We start from the raw sequence: 21,642 nt of genomic DNA, 5'->3' as shown, positions 1-21,642 counted from the left end.
GAGGACGATTGCAGGTCTTCTTTGGGCGCCGTACGAAGACCCAAAAGGACCCATGGGAGTCTGTCCACCCATCCTGCACCTTGAAGACTGGCCCGTAGGGCAGCTTTAAGCAACCTGTGGAATTGCTCGCAAAGGCCGTTCGCCTGTGGATGATAGGCGGTGGTGCGATGAAGTTTGGTGCCGAGCCCCTGAGCTACAGCATTCCCGAGCTCCGAGGAAAATTGTGGCCCATGATCGGAAGAGATGTCCGCCGGTACCCCGAAACGAGCAACCCAACAGGAGATGAAAGCTCTAGCGATGTCTGCCGAAGTGGTGGAAACCAAAGGAATTGCCTCTGGCCACCTAGTGGTGCGGTCCACCATGGTGAGGAGATGCGTATAACCATGAGAAGGCGGAAGTGGCCCCACAAGGTCCACATGTACGTGGTCGAAACGACGCTCCGGAACAGTGAACGTAGCCACTGGAGCTTTAACATGACGCTGGACCTTGGCCTTCTGGCAGACCACACAAGTGTTGGCCCAGTCCCGGACATCGAGGTGCATACCCTTCCAGACGAACTTCGCCGACATTAGCCGTTGTGAAGCCTTCATACCAGGGTGCGACAACCCGTGTATGGCGTCAAACACCTTCCGGCGCCATGCGACTGGCACGATAGGTCGGGGAATGCCCATGGAGACGTCGCAAAGGAGCGTGGTGCCTGTGGCCTGGAAACTGACGTCGGTCGCTTGGAAACTAGAGGGGACGGTTCTGTATGATTGGACCTCTGGGTCCGAGGCCTGATCCGCAGCCATGAGGGCGTAGTCGATCCCCAGGTGAACCGCATGGACCGTCGCGCGGGAGAGGCAATCCGCCACCAGGTTGTCTTTACCAGACACATGTTGAATGTCTGTGGTGAATTCAGAAATAAACGTCAGGTGATGATGTTGACGAGCGGACCACGATTCGGCGGTCTTGGCCATGGTGAACATTAGAGGTTTGTGGTCGACAAAAGCTGTGAAGGGACGTCCTTCTAATAAGAACCGGAAATGGCGATTGGCTAGGAAAAGGGCCAGTAACTCTCGATCACAGGTGCTGTATTTTTTTTCATTTTTCCGTAGTTGACAGCTGAAAAACGCCAGCGGTTGCCACGTGCTGTTCACCCACTGCTCCTGTACTGCACCGATGGCATAGTCTGACGCGTCTGTGGTAAGGGCGATGGTGGCACCTGGGAGTGGGTGCGCCAGCATGGTTGCGTTGGCCAAAGTGCTCTTGGTGTTGACGAACGCCTGTTCCATCTCGGCCGTCCAGCTGATTAGATCCTTACCGGACTTGCCCTTGAGGGCCCCGTACAAAGGCTGCATTAGCTGAGCCGCCTTAGGGACGAATCGGTGATAGAAATTGACCATCCCCAGGAACTCTTGCAGGGCCTTGACGGTTGGCGGGCGCGGGAAAGAGGTAACCGCTTCCACCTTCGTCAGTAAGGGGACGGCGCCGTCTGATGTTATGCGGTGTCCCAAGAAATCAATCCGCTGCAGGCCGAACTGGCACTTGGCCGGGCTGATGATCAAACCATGCTGGCTGAGGCGAGTAAAGAGGGTACGCAGATGGCAGATGTGCTCTTCCTTGCTAGCGCTGGCAATGAGAATGTCGTCGGAGCACGGAGTCCATTAAGCGTTGGAAAGCCTGTGCCGCGTTCTTCAAGCCAAACGGCATCCTCAGGAACTCAAAAAGGCCGAAAGGGGTGATGACTGCGGTTTTCGGGACATCTTGCCGGTGCACGGGAACCTGGTGATACCCCCGGACGAGGTCGACCTTAGAAAAGATAGAATTTCCCGCCAAATGGGCTGAGAAATCCTGAATATGCAGGATCGGGTACCGATCAGGAGTAGTGGCGTCGTTCAGGCGTCGGTAATCACCGCATGGCCGCCAGTCGCCACCCGGTTTCGGAACAATGTGGAGAGGCGAAGACCAGACTATTCGACCGGCGAGTAATCCCCAGCCGCTCCATCGGGTCGAACTCTGCTTTCGCAGCTGCGAGCTTGCCAGGTTCGAGCCTTCTAGCCCGTGCATAAACCGGGGAGCCAGTAGTGGTGATATGATGTTCAACACCATGCTTCGTGGCCGAGGAGGAGAAAGTGGGCCTTGTCAGCTCCGGGAACTCTCCGAGGAGCCGAGTGAAGTCGTCCGGAGAAGGGAAAGCGCAGGTGGCACGGGATCGAGTGGAAGGTGGCCACATTGATCAACCGGCGGTGGCAGACATCGACGAGGAGGCCGTTGGCACACAGAAAATCCGCCCCTAGGATGGCCTGCGAGGCTGTGGCTATGACGAATTCTCAATGGAAGCGCTGACCGCCGAAACAGACTTGGACCCGCCGCTTTCGGAAAGTTCGAATGGCTGTGCCATTAGCCGCCATGAGGGAAAAACCGTGGTTCCCAGCTTGCATATCGAGATTCGACGCAGGTAGGATACTACACTGCGCCCCAGTGTCACAAAGGAAACGTCGACCCGATAGGGAATCGGTGATGTAAAGACGTTTCCGCGTAGATCCGACGGCCATCGCAGCTGCGGAGTGCCTGTTAGACCTGGTCCTCCTTCGCCAGGAACGCTGCAGGAGCTTTGTTATTTTTTTGGCGAAAAACTGCAGGGAGAGCAGCAGCGTCGTGCTTTCGCGCCAAAACGGGCGTGGTAGGAGCACCAGCCCGCTGCAGGAGGAGCTGGAGCCGTGTCTGTGGGGGATGGGCACCTCGTGGCCGCGCAGCACTGCTGGGTTACTGTGAAAATCTTATCTGCTTCGGCAGCAAGCTCGGCGCAGTCTGTAATCTCGGATCTGGCTAGGGCAGCCTGCACCTGCTCCGGCAGTTGGCAGAGGAAAAGCTCCCGGAAGAGGAAGCATTCTGGTTCGGCACCCAAGAGCATGATCATTTGGCTCATGAGCTCGGACGGTTTGGAGTCCCCGAGGCCGGGCATAGTGAGGAGCCGGCGAGCGCGTTCTGACTTCGAGAGCCCGAAGACCTGTAGCAACCGCGCTTTCAACGTACCATACTTGCTGTCAGTAGGTGGACTACCGAGGAGGCTGAAGACCCACGAGGCAGTGGCGCTATCGAGAGCGGAGACCACGTAGTAATAACGGGTCTGATCCGCGACAATGTTCCTGATGGCAAACTGGGCTTCAGCCTGGATAAACCAAGCGGCTGGTTGTTGCTCCCAGAACTGTGGCAGTTTCAGAGTCACGGCGTTCGTGTCCATGCTGAAGATCTTCCGCGAAAACCATTCACGAAAGTCAGGGTCACCAATGTAGGAACACGGGTTCCTAACTAAAAGACTGAGTTCTACTCAGGCAATTAAACAAAACGAACTTTAATGAAACAGACAGGCTTTAACAAGAAACTGCAGGATAACATCGAATGTAGGTCTGATCTCTCTGGAGGCTCCACGAGGACTGCCCCTGCTGTCCTGTGGCTGATGTCATGACGTCATCACATTTTCCCGCCAATGGGGGATCACGTGATGAATGGCGTGACGTCATCACGTTTTAGCCGCGCTGTTAAAGCAACCACGTTCTGTACAGTTAAACAGCATAAATAAAGATACAGACTCAGACTGTAGCTAACATGTTGTTAAAGGAATTATGTACAAATGATCTGAGTCCTTTGGTGGCTCCGCCACACTAGGCTAGAATAATCCATTTAGGGCAGGGCGTGTTAAATCCGTCTTTCTTATGGCTAGCAGGAAGCCAGGAAAGATCTAGAAATGTCTAAATAAAATAGTTCCTGTTGCCAAGTCTTTGGGGTCAATTTTCATTGACCCGTGGAGTCGGGATTGGAGGCGTACAGGGGGGTTAAAGGCCCGAATTCGGGGGTCCCGACACCATCCCGCCCCCAACCCACCTCCATGTAAGTTTCAAAGGAGGCGGGTACCCGCCCCGCACTGGGACCTGCCCGAGGCGGGAAGGGATTAGTGCCAATTAACTGCCTGTTAACAGGTAGTTAACTGGCAGTTTTTAGCCTAATCCCTATTTTTAAGCTTGAAGTGTGGGATTCCCACGCCAAGTTAGAGGAGTCGGGCCATCGGGTTGAAGGACTTGGAGGGGTCGAGATGTCGGTGTTCAGGTGAGTGATGGGTGCATGAGTGCAAAGGTAAGTGTGTTTGGTGTGTCTAAAGTGTGTAAAGAAGTTTAAATTACCTGTACTTACTTTTACAGCCTTCCTTCCTCTAGGTTTCGGGAGTCTATCATCTCACCGGCACAGAAAGCAGAATGGCTGCGATCTGTCAAAAGTGACAGCCTGCAGCTTTCTGTGCCAGTGAGATTTCTAACTGAGTCTGTGTAGAAGGACTCAGGTTAGAAGTCAGACTGTCAGTGTTTGACAGCTTCAAACAGCTGTGAAACACTGATATTTCATCTGTCAAAATGTCTTGACAGATGAAATTTCAGTCTGTGATGTCACCTGTTGCCGGGTGGCCCTTAATTGGCCTGCTGAGCCTGCTGGGCGGGCTCAACAAGGTCAATCAAGTTAAAATCACGTGGATTGGCCGCATCTCGATGGAGGCGGGACTACAACCCCAAAAGTTGTAGTTCCGCCTCCTTCCCGACTTCTGAATGAAAATCACCCCCTTTGTGTCCTTTCGAAAAAAAGCCCAAAATGCATAATAATAATTTTAATTTCACCATTATCCCTGTTTGATTTTTTTGCATCATATCTAGCTGAGAGAAAGGACAGGCCTCTGAGTGCCCCCAGTATTTGAATTGTGCAAGCTTTTACATAGATACATAGAGATAGGAACAGGAGTAGGCCATTCGGCCCTTCGAGCCTGCTCCGCCATTCAATGAGATCATGGCTGATCTTCGTCTGAGATCATAGCTGATCTTACCAGTTCAGTACCCCGTCCCCGCCTTTTCTCCGTAACCCTTAATCCCCTTAGCCTTCAGAAATATATCCAATTCTCTCTTGAAAATATTTATTGAATTAGCCTTCACAGCCCTCTGTGGCAGGGAATTCCACAGGCTCACCACTCTTTGAGTGAAGAAATTCTTCCTCATCTCTGTTTTAAATGATTTGCCCGCTATTTTTAGACTGTGGCCCCTGGTTCTGTGCTCCACGGCCATTGGAAACATTCTCTCTGAATTCAGCCTGTCCAGGCCTGCCATAATTTTATATGTTTCGATGAGATCCCCTCTCAATCTTCTAAACTCCAGTGAGTACAAGCCCAAACTATTTAATCTCTCTTCGTAGGTCATTCCCGCCATTCCAGGTATCAGCCTGGTGAATCGCCGTTGCACTCTTTCCATGGCAAGAACATCCTTCCGCAGATGGGGCGACCAAAACTGTACACAATACTCCAGATGCGGTCTCACCAGCACCTTGTACAGCTGTAGTAAGGTATCCCTATTCCTATACTCGAACCCCCTTGATATGAAGGCCAACATACCATTTGCCTTCTTAATCGCCTGTTGCACCTGCATGCTCTCCTTCAGTGACTGGTGCACAAGAACACCCAGGTCCCTCTGCACTTCCCCATCTCCCAATCTATTGCCATTTAGATAATAATCTACCCTCCTGTTTTTACCCCCAAAGTGGATAACCTCGCATTTATCCACATTATAGTGCATCTGCCACGTATCCGCCCATTCCCCCAACCTGTCCAAATCGCACTGTAGCCTCCTGACATCCTCATCAGAGCCCACCCCTCCTCCTAGTTTAGTGTCGTCAGCGAATTTGGAAATATTGCATCCAATTCCCTGATCCAGATCATTTATATATATTGTGAACAGCTGGGGTCCCAGGACAGATCCTTGCGGCACCCCGCTGGTCACTGCCTGCCACTCCGAAAACGAGCCGTTTATTCCAACTCTCTGTTTTCTATCCGCCAGCCAGTTCTCTATCCACGTTAATACTTTGCCCCCAATCCCATGAGCCTTAATTTTGCATGATAATCTTTTGTGTGGGACCTTATCGAAGGCTTTCTGGAAGTCAAGGTACACCACATCCACTGGCTCTCCCCCATCTATTTTACCAGTTACTTCCTCAAAAAATTCCAGCAGATTAGTCAAACACGATTTACCCTTTGTAAATCCATGTTGACTCTGTCCGATCCTTTCCCCATTTGTCAAGTGCTCCGCTATTTTATCCTTAATAATGGACTCTAGCATTTTGCCCACAACCGATGTAAGGCTTACTGGTCTATAATTCCCTGCTTTCTCTCTACCCCCCTTTTTAAATATTGGGGTAACATTAGCTACCCTCCAATCCACGGGTACTGTTCCCGAGTCAATGGAGTTCCGGAAGATGATCCTTAGAGCATCTGCTATCTCCAGGGCCACCTCCTTAAGTACCCTAGGATGTAGTTTATCAGGCCCCGGGGATTTGTCGGCCTTCAGTCCCCTCAACTTACCCAACACCATATCCCTAGAGATACTAATTTCTGTCAGCTCCTCCCTCTCATTAGTCCCTATGTTTGCCGATATTCCTGGGAGGTTATTTGTGTCCTCCTTTGTGAATACAGAACCAAAGTATGAGTTTAATTGGTCTGCCATTTCCTTATTCTCCATTATATATTCTCCCGAATCGGACTGCAAGGGACCGACTTGGGATTTTACCAGTCTTTTCCTCCTGATATACCGATAAAAGCTTTTGCAGTCTGTCTTTATGTTTGCTGCAAGTTTACTTTCGTATTCTATTTTCCCCTTCCTGATTAATCCCTTTGTCCTCTTTTGCTGTATCCTGTACTGCCCCCAATCTTCCGGTCTGGTGCTTTTTTTTGCCAGTTGATATGCCCTTTTTTTTGATTTTATGCTGTCCCTAATTTCCCTCGTTATCCACGGTTGAGTCACCTTTTTAGGTTTATTTTTATGCCAAACCGGTATAAACATGTTCTGGAATTCTTCCATTCTATCTTTGAATGCTTGCCATTGTCTATCCACTGTCAATCCCCCCAGAAACACCACCCAATCAATCTTACCCAATTCCCGTCTCATACCCTCGTAATTCCCTTTATTTAAGTTCTGGACCTTAGTCTCTGATTCAATTTCCTCACTCTCCATCTCGACTGAGAGCTCGATCATATTATGATCGCTCTGACCCAAGGGGCCTCGTACAAGAAGATTGCTGATAAGTCCCTTCTCATTGCACAATACCCAGTCTAAAATGGCCTGATCTCGAGTCGGCTCCTCGACATATTGGTCCAGATAACCATCCCGAAAACATTCCAGGAATTCCTCCTCCTCAGAATTTTTACTAATTTGGGTAGTCCAATCAATATGTAAATTAAAGTCACCCATGATGACAGCTGTGCTCTTATCGCACGCTTCTCTAATTTCCCTTTTTATGCCTTCCCTCACCTCCATTTTACTATTTGGAGGCCTATATATCACACCCACTAACGTTTTCCTCCCCTTGCTATTTCTCATTTCTACCCATACAGATTCCGTTTCATCCGAGTTAATATCCTTCCTTTCCATTGCATTAATCCCCTCCTTTACCAGCAATGCTACCCCACCTCCCCTACCTTTTTGCCGATCCTTCCTAAATATTGTATATCCCTGGATGTTAAGTTCCCAGCCTTGCCCACCCTGCAGCCACGTTTCTGTAATCCCAATCAAATCATACTTGTTTACCTCTATTTCCACAACTAATTCATCCACCTTGTTCCTAATGCTTCTAGCATTAAGATACAAAGCCTTCAGGCTTGCTTTTTTCACACTCTCATTATGAATTAGTTTGGCCCTTTGTGTTTCTCTCCTTTGCTTGTTGCTTCTCACCTTTCTACCATCTATTTCTGACTTCATATGATTTCCCTCTTTTCCACTACCTAGGTTCCCATCCCCCTGCCAAATTAGTTTAAATCCTCCCGAACCGCCCTAGAAAATATTACCCCGAGGACATCGGCTCCCTCACAGTTCAGGTGTAGACCGTCCCCTTGGTACAGGTCACTCCTCCCCAAGAACTGGTTCCAATGCCTCAGGAATTTAAATCCCTCTCCCATGCACCACTGCTCAAGCCACGTATTTAGCTTATCTATCTTACTTTCTCTAAACTTATTAGCTCGTGGCACTGGTAGCAATCCAGAGATTACTACCTTTGAGGTCCTACTTTTCAATTTAGCTCCTAACTCCCTAAATTCAGCTTGTAGGACCTCCTCCCTCTTTTTACCTACATCGTTGGTACCTACATGTACCACGACAACTGGCTGATACCCCTCCCCCTTCAGAATGCTCTGCACCCGCTCCGAGACATCCTTGACCCTTGCACCAGGGAGGCAACATACCATCTTGGAGTCTCGGTCTCGGCCACAGAAACTCCTATCTATCCCCCTTACAATTGAATCCCCTATCACTATAGCCCTATCCCTCTTTTTTCCGCCCTTCTGTGCAGCAGAGCCAGTCATGGTGCCCTGAACCTGGCTGCTGGTGCCTTCCCCTGATAAGTCATCTCCCCCAACAGTACCCAAAACGGTAAACCTGTTTTGGAGGGAGATGACCGCAGGCGACTCCTGCACTACCTTCCTGCCTTTACCCTGCCTTTTGGTCACCCATTTACTGTCTGAGCTAGCCTTTACCTGCGGTGTGACCAACTCACTGAATGTGCTATCCACAAGATCCTCAGCATCGCGTATGCTCCAGAGTGAGTCCATTCGCAGCTCCAGCGCCGCCATGCGGTCTGCTAGGAGCTGCAGCTGGACACACTTCCTGCACACATAGTTGTCAGGGACAGTGTCCCTGATTTCCCACATGGCACAGGAGGAGCATGGCACGGGTCCGAGCTGCCCTTCCATGACTTAACCCTTACAATACCCTTTTATTTACTATGATTTAACTTAATTATTGAATTCTACTTAGAATAAGTTTGTGAAAGTACTCACCAACCAGTCACCTACCTGTTTTCTGGTGTTGTATTTTCACTGCCGCCTCCTGTCCTGGAACCTTTTCCACCTAGGTTAGGCTCCTGAAATAAAATAAATTGAACCTACCTTTTCAACTTCCCCTAACCCCTAAAAGGTTAGAGGAGGTGGAAGGGTGGGAGACACTACACTGTAGTGTTTCGGGTTTAGCAACAGCTCCACCTATACAGGGGTTACTGGCCTCCTGCTCTCCTGATTGCACCAGCTGTGAAAGAAAAAGCCCGCGAAAGGTGAGCTTTTAAACTCTCCCGCCTCGGGCTGCTTCCACGCAGGTCCGCTGCTCCTCCGGTCTCGGGGCTGTGGGCCTCGGTGCCTCTGACTGCTCCCTCTCAAGCCTTTAAGCTCTCCCGCCTCGGGCTGCTTCCGCGCAGGTCCGCTGCTCCTCCGGTCTCGGGGCTGTGGGCCTCGGTGCCTCTGACTGCTCCCTCTCAAGCCTTTAAGCTCTCCCGCCTCGGGCTGCTTCCGCGCAGGTCCGCTGCTCCTCCGGTCTCGGGGCTGTGGGCCTCGGTGCCTCTGACTGCTCCCTCTCAAGCCTTTAAGCTCTCCCGCCTCGGGCTGCTTCCGCGCAGGTCCGCTGCTCCTCCGGTCTCGGGGCTGTGGGCCTCGGTGCCTCTGACTGCTCCCTCTCAAGCCTTTAAGCTCTCCCGCCTCGGGCTGCTTCCGCGCAGGTCCGCTGCTCCTCCGGTCTCGGGGCTGTGGGCCTCGGTGCCTCTGACTGCTCCCTCTCAAGCCTTTAAGCTCTCCCGCCTCGGGCTGCTTCCGCGCAGGTCCGCTGCTCCTCCGGTCTCGGGGCTGTGGGCCTCGGTGCCTCTGACTGCTCCCTCTCAAGCCTTTAAGCTCTCCCGCCTCGGGCTGCTTCCGCGCAGGTCCGCTGCTCCTCCGGTCTCGGGGCTGTGGGCCTCGGTGCCTCTGACTGCTCCCTCTCAAGCCTTTAAGCTCTCCCGCCTCGGGCTGCTTCCGCGCAGGTCCGCTGCTCCTCCGGTCTCGGGGCTGTGGGCCTCGGTGCCTCTGACTGCTCCCTCTCAAGCCTTTAAGCTCTCCCGCCTCGGGCTGCTTCCGCGCAGGTCCGCTGCTCCTCCGGTCTCGGGGCTGTGGGCCTCGGTGCCTCTGACTGCTCCCTCTCAAGCCTTTAAGCTCTCCCGCCTCGGGCTGCTTCCGCGCAGGTCCGCTGCTCCTCCGGTCTCGGGGCTGTGGGCCTCGGTGCCTCTGACTGCTCCCTCTCAAGCCTTTAAGCTCTCCCGCCTCGGGCTGCTTCCGCGCAGGTCCGCTGCTCCTCCGGTCTCGGGGCTGTGGGCCTCGGTGCCTCTGACTGCTCCCTCTCAAGCCTTTAAGCTCTCCCGCCTCGGGCTGCTTCCGCGCAGGTCCGCTGCTCCTCCGGTCTCGGGGCTGTGGGCCTCGGTGCCTCTGACTGCTCCCTCTCAAGCCTTTAAGCTCTCCCGCCTCGGGCTGCTTCCGCGCAGGTCCGCTGCTCCTCCGGTCTCGGGGCTGTGGGCCTCGGTGCCTCTGACTGCTCCCTCTCAAGCCTTTAAGCTCTCCCGCCTTTTACCTTCATTTTTCTTCCTTCTCCTGTGAGGAAATGCACAGCGTGTGTGCAGTAGTTCCCACAGCATTGCAACTGTGATCAGGAACTCAGTGTAGCCAACCACAGGTGTGAAATGTGACCCACAGCACTGTGGTACAAGGGTGACACATCACACATCCTTTAATAAAACAAGTGTTGATTCAATTACTTGAGAACAAATATTGCATGAGCTCAATCTCACTCTCCCATACAGGAGTAATCATTCACCTCTGGCTCACGTGCTCATGTGTTGAACTACCACTGACTTCATCACTCACATTGCTGTACGTCATGGCTTCAAAACCAAGCACCTGCATCAACTCTTCAACATTGCCTTAAGGCTCCATTGCCTGATAATTATATTTTCGATTACATATATACGATTCAAAGATGGTGACTGACAGAATCACCAGAGATAGGGTAGATAGAGAGAAACTATTTCTGCTGGTTGGGGATTCTAGGACTAGGGGGCACAGTCTAAAAATTAGAGCCAGACCGTCCAGGAGTGAAATTAGGAAACACTTCTACACACAAAGGGTGGTAGAAGTTTGGAACTCTACTTAAGAACATAACAAATGGGAGCAGGAGTTGACCACTTGGCCCTTCGAGCCTGCTCCGCCATTCAACAAGATCATGGCTGATCTTCTACCTCAACTCCATCTTCCCGCACTATCCCCATATCCCTTAATTCCCTTCGTTCCCCAAAATTTATTGACCTCTGTCTTGAACATACTCAACGACTGAGCCGCCACAGCTCACTGGGGTAGAGAATTCCAAAGATTCACAACCCTTTGAGTGAAGAAATTTCTCCTCATCTCAGTCCTAAATGGCCGACCCCTTATTCTGTGACTGTGACCCCGCGTTCTAGATTTCGAAGCCAGGGAAAATATTTTCCCAGCATTAACCCTATAAAGCCCCTTAAGAATTTCATGGGGGAGAAATTCACCTAGAGGGCCATTTGGGCACTAAGTCAAAAATGTTTGAAAAAAACATAGAAACATAGAAGATAGGAGCAGGAGTAGGCCATTCGGCCCTTCGAGCCTGCTCCGCCATTCAATGAGATCATGGCTGATCATCCAAATTCAGTACCCTGTCCCTGCCTTCTCCCCATATCCCTTGATCCCTTTAGCCTTAAGAAATATATCCAACTCTTTCTTGAATATACTTAATGAACTGGCCTCCACCGCCCTCTGTGGCAGAGAATTCCACAGGTTCACCACTCTCTGGGTGAAGAAATTCCTCCTCATTTCAGTCCTAAATGGCTTACCCCTTATCCTTAGACTATGACCCCTGGTTCTGGACTCCCCGGCCATCAGAAACATCCTCCCTGCATCTAGCCTGTCCAGGCCTGACAGAATTTTATAGGTTTCGATGAGATCCCCTCTCAATCTTCTAAACTCCAGTGAGTATAAGCCCAATCGACACAATCTCTCCTCATACGTCATTCCTGCCATCCCAGGTATCAGCCTGGTGAATCTTCACTGCACTCCTTCCATGGCAAGAACGTCCTTCCTCAGGTAAGGCGACCAAAACTGCACACAATACTCAAGGTGTGGTCTCACCAAGGCCCTGTACAACTGCAGCAAGACATCCTTGTTCTTGTACTCGAACCCTCTTGCTACAAAGGCCAACATACCATTTGCCTTCTTAACCGCCTGCTGCACCTGCATGCTTACCTTCAGCGACTGGTGTACAAGAACACCCAGGTCTCTTTGCACTTCCCCTTCTCCCAATCTATTGCCATTCAAATAATAATCTGCCTTCCTGTTTTTGCCACCAAAGTGGATAACCTCACATTTATCCACATTATAGTGCATTTGCCATGTTTCTGCCCAATCACCCAACCTGTCCAAATCGTGCTGGAGTTTCACGACATCCTCCTCACAGCATACCCTCCCACCCAGCTTTGTGTCGTCTGCAAATTTGGAGATATTACATCCAATTCCCTCGTCCAGATCATTAATATATATTGTGAACAGCTGGGGTCCTAGGGCCGATCCTTGCGGTACCCCACTAGTCACTGCCTGCCACTCGGAAAACGACCCATTTATTCCAACTCTTTGCTTTCTGTCCGCCAACCAGTTCTCTATCCAAGTCAATACCTTGCCCCCAGTCCCAAGTGCCTTAATTTTGCACGCTAATCTCTTATGTGGGACCTTATCGAAAGCCTTCTGAAAGTCCAAATACGCCACATCCACTTATCTATTTTACCAGTTACATCCTCAAAAAATTCCAGTAGATTAGTCAAGCATGATTTACCTTTTGTAAATCCATGTTGACTTTGTCCGATCCAGTCACTGCTTTCCAAGTGCTCTGCTATTACATCTTTTATAATGGACTCTAGCAGTTTCCCCACTACTGATGTCAAGCTTACCGGTCTATAATTCCCCGCCTTTTCTCGACCACCTTTTTTGAATAGTGGGGTAACATTAGCTACCTGCCAATCCATGGGTACCGTTCCAGAGTCTATCGAGTTCTGGAAGATGACCAGCAATGCATCTACTATTTCTAGGGCCACTTCCTTAAGTACCCTGGGATGTAGATTATCAGGCCCTGGGGATTTATCGGCCTTCAGTTCCATCAATTTTCCTAACACCATTTCCCTACAAATACTGATTTCTTTCAGTTCCACCCTTTCATCAGACCCTATGTTCCCCGGTATTTCTGGGAGGTTATTTGTGTCCTCCTTTGTGAAGACAGAACCAAAATATGTATTTAGTTGGCCTGCCATTTCTTTGTTCCCCATTATAAATTCCCCCGATTCTGACTGCAAGGGACCTACGCTTGGCTTCACCAATCTTTTGCTCTTCACATATCTATAAAAGCTTTTACAGTCAGTTTTTATGTTCCCTGCTAGCTTACTCTCATACTCTATTTTCCCTTTCTTAATTAATCCCTTTGTCCTCCTTTTGTTGAATCCTAAACTGCTCCCAATCCTCAGGATTATTGCTTTTTCTGGCCAATTTACATGCCCTCCTTGGACCTTATGCTATCCCTAATTTCCCTTGTTAGCCACGGTTGGGTCACCTTTTTTGTTTTATTGTTATGCCAAACTGGGATGAACAAATTCTGTAGTTCATCCATTCGGTCTTTGAATGTTTGCCATTGCCTATCCACCGTCAACCCTTTGAGTGCCATTCCCCAATCAATCCTACCCAACTCGCTCCTCAGACCATCGTAGTTTCCTTTATTTAAAATTAGGACCCTAGTCTCTGAGTCAACTACTTCACTCTCATTAGCCAGGCACTATCCTTTTCAAACATTTGAGAAATTCCCAATTTTTGCTCCAAGAGAGAAGTGGAGCGCTAAATCAAGTGCTCCACTTGCTTCTTGGAGCGTATGAGGCAGGGAATGTCCTGATCTGGGGGCGATGTGCTCAGCAGCGCCACGTGTGGCCACGCGTGGCGCTGCCGTGTTGCAGGGGCTATTCCCTCAGTTACATAGATACATAGAAGATAGGAGCAGGAGTAGGCCATTCGGCCCTTCGTGCCTGCTCCGCCATTCGATGAGATCATGGCTGATCCTTTAATTCAGTATCCCGTCCCCGCCTTCTCTCCGTAACCCTTAACCCCTTTTGCCCGTAGAAATATATCTAATTCCCTCTTAAATATATTTAATGAGCTGGCGTACACTGCCCTCTGTGGCAATGAGTTCCACAGGTTCACCACTCTCTGAGTGAAGAAATTCCCCCTCATCTCTGTCCTAAATGGTTTAGCCCTTATCCTTAAATTATGTCCTCTAGTTCTGTTCTCACCCGCCAAGGGAAACATTCCTTCTGCATCCAGTCTGTCTAGACCTGTCAGAATTTTATACACTTCTATGAGGTCCCCTCTCAATCTTCTAAACTCCAGTGTGTACATCCCTAAACTACATAGTCTCTCCTCATAGGTCATTCCCGCCATTCCTGGTATCAGCCTGGTGAATCGCCGCTGCACCCCCTCCATGGCAAGAACATCCTTCCTCAGATGAGGTGACCAAAACTGTACACAGTACTCGAGGTGTGGTCTCACCAGTGCCCTGTACAGCTGCAGCAAGGTATCCCTGTTCCTGTATTCTAACCCTTTTGCTATGAAGGCCAGCATACCGTTTGCCTTCTTGACCGCCTGTTGCACCTGCATGCTCGCCTTCAGTGACTGGTGTACAAGAACACCCAGGTCTCTCTGTACTTCCCCCTCTCCCAATCTATTGCCATTTAAATAATAATTTGCCCTCCCGTTCCTGCACCCAAGGTGGATAACTTCGCACTTGTCCACATTATAGTGCATCTGCCATTTATCCGCCCAATCGCCCAGTCTGTCCAAATCGCTCTGGAGCTTCCTGGTCTCTTCCTCTGAGCCCACCCCCCCTCCTAGTTTAGTGTCGTCTGCAAATTTGGAAATGCTGCATCCGACTCCCTGATCCAGGTCATTAATGTAAATTGTGAACAGCTGGGGGCCCAGGACAGATCCCTGTGGTACCCCACTTGTTACTGCCTGCCATTCAGAAAATGAGCCGTTTATTCCAACTCTCTGTTTTCTATCTGACAGCCAGTTCCCTATCCACGCCAAAACTTTCCCCTTTATCCCATGAGCCTCAATTTTCCATGCTAATCTTTTATGTGGGACCTTATCGAAGGCCTTTTGGAAGTCCAGGTACACCACATCTACTGGCTCTCCCCCATCTATTCTACCAGTTACTCCCTCAAAAAATTCCAATAGATTAGTCAAGCACGATTTACCCTTTGTAAATCCATGTTGACTCTGTCCTATCCTGTCCCCATTTGCTAAGTGCTCCGCTATTTCATCCTTAATGATGGACTCCAGCATTTTGCCCACAACTGATGTAAGGCTTACAGGTCTGTAATTACCTGCTTTTTCCCTACCCCCCTTTTTGAATAGTGGGGTAACGTTAGCTACCCTCCAATCCATCGGCACTGTTCCCGAGTCTAATGAATTCTGAAAAATCATCCTTAGTGCATCCGCTATCTCTAGGGCCACCTCCTTCAGTACCCTAGGATGCATGTTATCAGGCCCTGGGGATTTGTCCACCTTCAATCCCTTTAGCTTCCTTAACACCATATCCTTAGAGATATTGATTTGCGTCAGTTCTCCCAGCTCTTAATTTAACCCAGTTCCCTAACTTAGAGAGGACAAGAAAGCTTGTACTGCTCATTAACCAATCACTTGCCTGCAGTCCTGTGAGTCACTCCTTGATTTTTTGATTCCATAGCTCTGCTGCTCCCAGTGAGCTTATTTATTTAATTAAACTTAAATTAAAAATTAGACAGCTTTTGTTAAAGAAAAACTGATGACAGTGTTTACTCACCAGAGATACTCCTTCGTGCTCTCTGTGACTTCACATTGTCAGATTTTCACTTTCGTTCGTTTCACTGCCTACTCTTCTTAAACTATTTGTTATCTTAGTTATCAATTATTCTGAATATTTAGTTAACAATTTATTTATAGTTAAGTTAAAGGGAAGGGCTCCCCGCTGCGAGCTCTGCATGTTTTGGTTTGCCCAGTCTATATGTAGATTAAAGCCCCCCATGATTACTGTATTACTCTTGCTACATGCACCTCTAATTTCCTGATTTATACTCTGCCCTACATTACAACTACTGTTTGGGGGCCTATTAACAAATTCCACCAATGTTTTCTGCCCCTTGCTGTTTCTTAGCTCCACCCAAACTGATTCTACTTCTTGATTTTTGGAATCAAGCTCCTTTTTCTCTATTGTCTTTATCCCATCCTTTATTATCAGGGCTACCCCTCCTCCTTTTCCATTTTGCCTATCTCTTCTAAAAGTTAAGTATCCTGGAATATTTAATGTCCAACCTTGGTCATTTTGCAACCATGTCTCCGTTATGGCTATTAGATCAAACCTATTAATTTCTACCTGCGCTATTAATTCATCTATTTTGTTGCGAATGCTTTGCACATTCAGATATAGTGCCCTTAGCTTTGACTTTTTCTATTTTTCCCTGATGTCACCTTAGTCACTGATGCCCTATTACCTTTGTTACTCTCTCTGTCCTTTCCTGACCCACTTGGCTTATTTTTATCTAAATCACTACTCTGCTCTTGAACCTTGAAATTTCTCTTGCTGCTTTTAAATTTACTCTTTCATGAATCCTCCCACACCCCCTTCATTAGTTTAAAGCCCTGGCTGCTGCCCTAGTTATTTGATTTGTCAGGACATTGGTCCCAGTGGAGCCCGTCCCAATGGAACAGCTCCCTCTTTCCCCAGTGCCAGTGCCCCATGAAATGAAACCCCTTCCTCCCACACCACGCATTTAAACCTCTAATCTGTTTGTCCCTATGCCAATTTGTGTATGGCTTGGCTAACAATCCAGAGATTATTACCTTTGAGGTTCTGCTTTTTAATTTGGATTCTATCTCCTCAAACTCCCTCAGCAGAAGCTCATTCCTAGTTTTACCTATGTCGTTGGTTCCTACATGGACCATGAAAACTGGATCCTCCCCCTCCAAGTTCTTCTCCAGCCACTAGGAGATATCCTTAACCCTGGCAACAGGCAGGCAACACAGCCTTCGGTACTCCCTGATGCAGCTGCAGAGGGCAGTATCTATCTCCCTGACTATACTGTCACCTACCACTACCACATTCCTTTTTACTCCCCGCACTTGAATGGCCTCCTGTACCATGGTGCCGTGGTTAGTTTTCCCATCCTCCCTGCATTCCTGTTCTCATCCATACAGGCAGCAAGTACCTCATATCTGTTGGACAAGGTCAAGGGCTGAGGCTCCTCCACCACTATATCCCATAGCTTCCTGACTCACAGTCACACCCTCCCGTCCCTGACCATTGGCTAACTCTAAAGTACTGCTTAACCTAAGGGATGTGACTGCCTCCTGGAACAAAGTGTCCAGGTAACTCTCCCCTTCCCTGATGCATCGCAATGTCTGCAGCTTGGACTCCAGCTCAACAACTCTGAGCCCAAGTTCCTCAAGCTGCAGACACTTACCGCAGATGTGGTTGCTCGAGATCTCATTGGTCTCCACCAACTCCCACATGCTGCAGTTATAGCACACCACCTGCACTGCCATCTCTATCTAACCTTATTTTATTTATATCATTATTAAGCTAGTTTAAGTTATTAATTTAATAAAGTATTAGCAGTTATTATTCTCCCAGCTCTTAATTTAACCCAGTTCCCTAACTTAGAGAGGACAAGAAAGCTTGTACTGCTCATTAACCAATCACTTGCCTGCAGTCCTGTGAGTCACTCCTTGATTTTTTGATTCCATAGCTCTGCTGCTCCCAGTGAGCTTATTTATTTAATTAAACTTAAATTAAAAATTAGACAGCTTTTGTTAAAGAAAAACTGATGACAGTGTTTACTCACCAGAGATACTCCTTCGTGCTCTCTGTGACTTCACATTGTCAGATTTTCACTTTCGTTCGTTTCACTGCCTACTCTTCTTAAACTATTTGTTATCTTAGTTATCAATTATTCTGAATATTTAGTTAACAATTTATTTATAGTTAAGTTAAAAATCAAAAAATTAACACTAAAAAGTGTGTATAAAGTAGATTAAATACTGAGCTCAAACTCCTCCGCTCCACCGCCGATTATGACGTCACTTTGTGATTATTTTTTTCTCTTGCTTTGTTGCTGCGCCGCTCCCGCTCACTGCCCCCGCTCCGCTCCCCCTCCGCTCCCCCTCTGCTAACTGCTCCTGCTCACCATCCACTTACCGCTCCCTCTCCGCTCACCGCTCCCGCTGCGTTCACCCTCCACTCCGGCTATGCTCACCGCTCCCGCTCTGCTCCCACTCCGCTACCCCTCCGCTCACCGCTCCCGCTCCGCTCACTGCTCCCGCTCCGCTCACTGCTCCCGCTCCGCTCACTGCTCCCGCTCACCCTCCGCTCACTGCTCCCGCTCCGCTCCCCCTCCGCTCACTGCTCCCGCTCCGTTCCCCCTCCGCTCACTGCTCCCGCTCCGCTCCCCCTCCGCTCACTGCTCCCGCTCCGCTCCCCCTCCGCTCACTGCTCCCGCTCCGCTCCCCCTCCGCTCACTGCTCCCGCTCCGCTCCCCCTCCGCTCACTGCTCCCGCTCCGCTCACTGCTCCCGCTCCACTCACTGCTCCCCCTCCGCTCACTGCTCCCGCTCCACTCACTGCTCCCCCTCCGCTCACTGCTCCCACTCCACTCACTGCTCCCGCTCCGCTCACTGCTCCCGCTCCACTCACTGCTCCCCCTCCGCTCACTGCTCCCGCTCCACTCACTGCTCCCACTCCGCTCACTGCTCCCGCTCCGTTCCCCCTCCGCTCACTGCTCCCGCTCCGCTCACTGCTCCCGCTCCGCTCACTGCTCCCGCTCCGCTCACTGCTCCCGCTCCACTCACTGCTCCCGCTCCGTTCCCCCTCCGCTCACTGCTCCCGCTCCGCTCACTGCTCCCGCTCCGCTCACTGCTCCCCCTCCGCTCACTGCTCCCGCTCCGTTCCCCCTCCGCTCACTACTCCCGCTCCGCTCACTGCTCCCGCTCCGTTCCCCCTCCGCTCACTGCTCCCGCTCCGCTCACTGCTCCCGCTCCGCTCACTGCTCCCGCTCCGCTCATCCTCCGCTCACTGCTCCCGCCCCACTCACTGCTCCCGCTCCGTTCCCCCTCCACTCACTGCTCCCGGTCCGCTCACTGCTCCCGCTCCACTCACTGCTCCCGCTCCGTTCCCCCTCTGCTCACTGCTCCCGCTCCGCTCACTGCTCCCGCTCCGCTCACTGCTCCCCCTCCGCTCACTGCTCCCGCTCCACTCACTGCTCCCGCTCCGCTCACTGCTCCCGCTCACTGCTCCTGCTCCGCTCACTGCTCCCGCTCCGCTCACTGCTCCCGCTCACTGCTCCCGCTCCGCTCACTGCTCCCGCTCCGCTCACTGCTCCCGCTCCGCTCCCCCTCCGCTCACTGCTCCCGCTCCGCTCACTGCTCCCGCTCCGCTCCCCCTCCGCTCACTGCTCCCGCTCCGCTCACTGCTCCCGCTCCACTCACTGCTCCCGCTCCGCTCACTGCTCCCGCTCACTGCTCCCGCTCCGCTCAGTGCTCCCGCTCCGCTCAGTGCTCCCGCTCCGCTCACTGCTCCCGCTCCGCTCACTGCTCCCGCTCACTGCTCCCGCTCCGCTCACTGCTCCCGCTCCACTCCCCCTCCGCTCACTGCTCCCGCTCCACTCCCCCTCCTCTCACTGCTCCCGCTCCGCTCACTGCTCCCGCTCCGCTCATCCTCCGCTCACTGCTCCCGCTCCGCTCACTGCTCCCGCTCCGCTCACTGCTCCCGCTCCGCTCACTGCTCCCGCTGCGCTCACTGCTCCCGCTGCGCTCACTGCTCCCGCTGCGCTCACCGCTCCCGCTCCGCTCACCGCTCCCGCTCCGCTCACTGCTCCCGCTCTTTTCAAACCGCCGCTCCGCTCACTGCTCCCGCTCTTTTCAACTCTCTCACGCAAACAGCAATTGATGCTAGAGCAATTGTTCATTTTAAATCGGAGATTGATATATTTTTGTTAACCAAAGGCATTAAGGATATGGGGCAAAGGCGAGTATATGGAGATCAGCCATCATCTCATTGAATGGCAGAACAGGCTCAAGGAGCTACAATGCTTTTTTGCGTTCTCCACCTTGAATGGGAAATAAAAAACAAACTTGCCTTTATATAGAATCTCACCCATCCTCAAAAGAGCTTCCCAGCCAATTAATTACCTGATATTTATAAGGAATAAGAGTTCTGTGATCTTGTAGATTGAAGCGAAATTGTGTGCATGCATTTTCAGAGTGGGCAGGAAACATTGCTGCATTTGAATTATATTTCCTTTCTCAGTCATCTGTCGAAGTGATGTGGCAGCTCTACTCGAATATTAGTCTTATCACAAGGAGTCTGTTCTATTAAATACCATCTACAAATGCCAATGGAATAAGCCCTCACTGACTGGAGCTAGGAGCAGTTGCTTCTTTGGAGAAAATGTATTTTGCTTCTTACCTCTCCTGTGAATAAATGATACCAGTCTGGTGCTGCAGAGGGAGTCCCAACTTTACAGGTTGGTAGAAGCTAAATTTTAATATTAAGCTGTATACCACACTGCTTAGTTATGAAATTAAATACACAAAATAATGGCCCAGAAATTCGGGTCGGGGGCTTCCCGTGGGTGTAAGCCCCCGACCTGCACTTACCTTGCGCGCCAGCCGTTGAGCTGTGGGCCCCCGTGGAATTCCGATCCTGGGCCTCCTCCAACTGCCGGCGCGCAGTGTTTGCGTATCCTAGGGGGCGCAGTTAGTGCAATGCGTCCCCTAGGATCACGTGGGCCATGGGGAGCCAATCGGAGCAGGGAATGCTCCATTCATAAGTTTGACAAGAAGAGCTGTCAAAACTTATAAATACTACGGCCCCAAAACAGCACTAAATCTTCAAATAATTTTTTTTTAAATCACATTTTTTAAATAAACTATAAATTACATGAAATAACTATTTTAAACAATAATTTAAAGTTTTGAAAAAAATAATTTTATTTTCTAACGGGGCTAAAAATAAACTTACCTTGCTTTAAAGTATTTAAAAATAATAAACCTGTGGGAAAAATGTTTTAATTTTAATTTATTCACCACTTACCTTGTAAAAAGCAGACCGTACACCTGCTTTTTAAATGTGTAACTTCTGCAGACTTACCCTCCCGGGAAAACCTGCAAAAAAAAACGAAGTTCGATGCGCACGCGCAGCCTCTCCTACGCACGCGTTTGAACTCTGAACCCCTTCTTTCAGGGGAACGGAAGTGCTGGTTTCTTGCGCATGCACAGTGCATACAGGAAACCGGCACTTCCATTGGGCCTACGGGTGAGTACCCCGTGCGTACTCACCCGTGGAGACCCAAATTTCTGGGCCAATGATTTTGAGTTTCATTATAAAGTGACTCTTATTCCTTATAAAGTCAGCCAGTAGCTCAGTTGGCAGCACCCTTACCTCTGAGTTAGAAGGTTGTGGGTTCAAGTCCCACCCCAGAGACTTGAACACAAAAATCCAGGCTGACACTCCAGTGCAGTACTGAGGTGGTGCTGCACTGTCGGAGGTGCCATCTTTCAGATGAGTTGTTAAATCGAGGCCCTGTCTGCCCTCTCAGGTGGCCGTAAAAGATCCCATGGCACTATTTCGAAGAAGAGCAGGGGAGTTATCCCCAGAGTCCTGGCCAATATTTATCCTTCAATCAACCTAACAAAAACAGATTATCTGGTCAT

This window comes from Somniosus microcephalus, chromosome 21, assembly GCF_052327205.1.
Source record: "Somniosus microcephalus isolate GS21.2 chromosome 21, FLI_Smic_1.0, whole genome shotgun sequence".
Classification (NCBI taxonomy): Eukaryota; Metazoa; Chordata; class Chondrichthyes; order Squaliformes; family Somniosidae; genus Somniosus; species Somniosus microcephalus.
Note: the sequence above shows the minus strand (reverse complement) of the source record.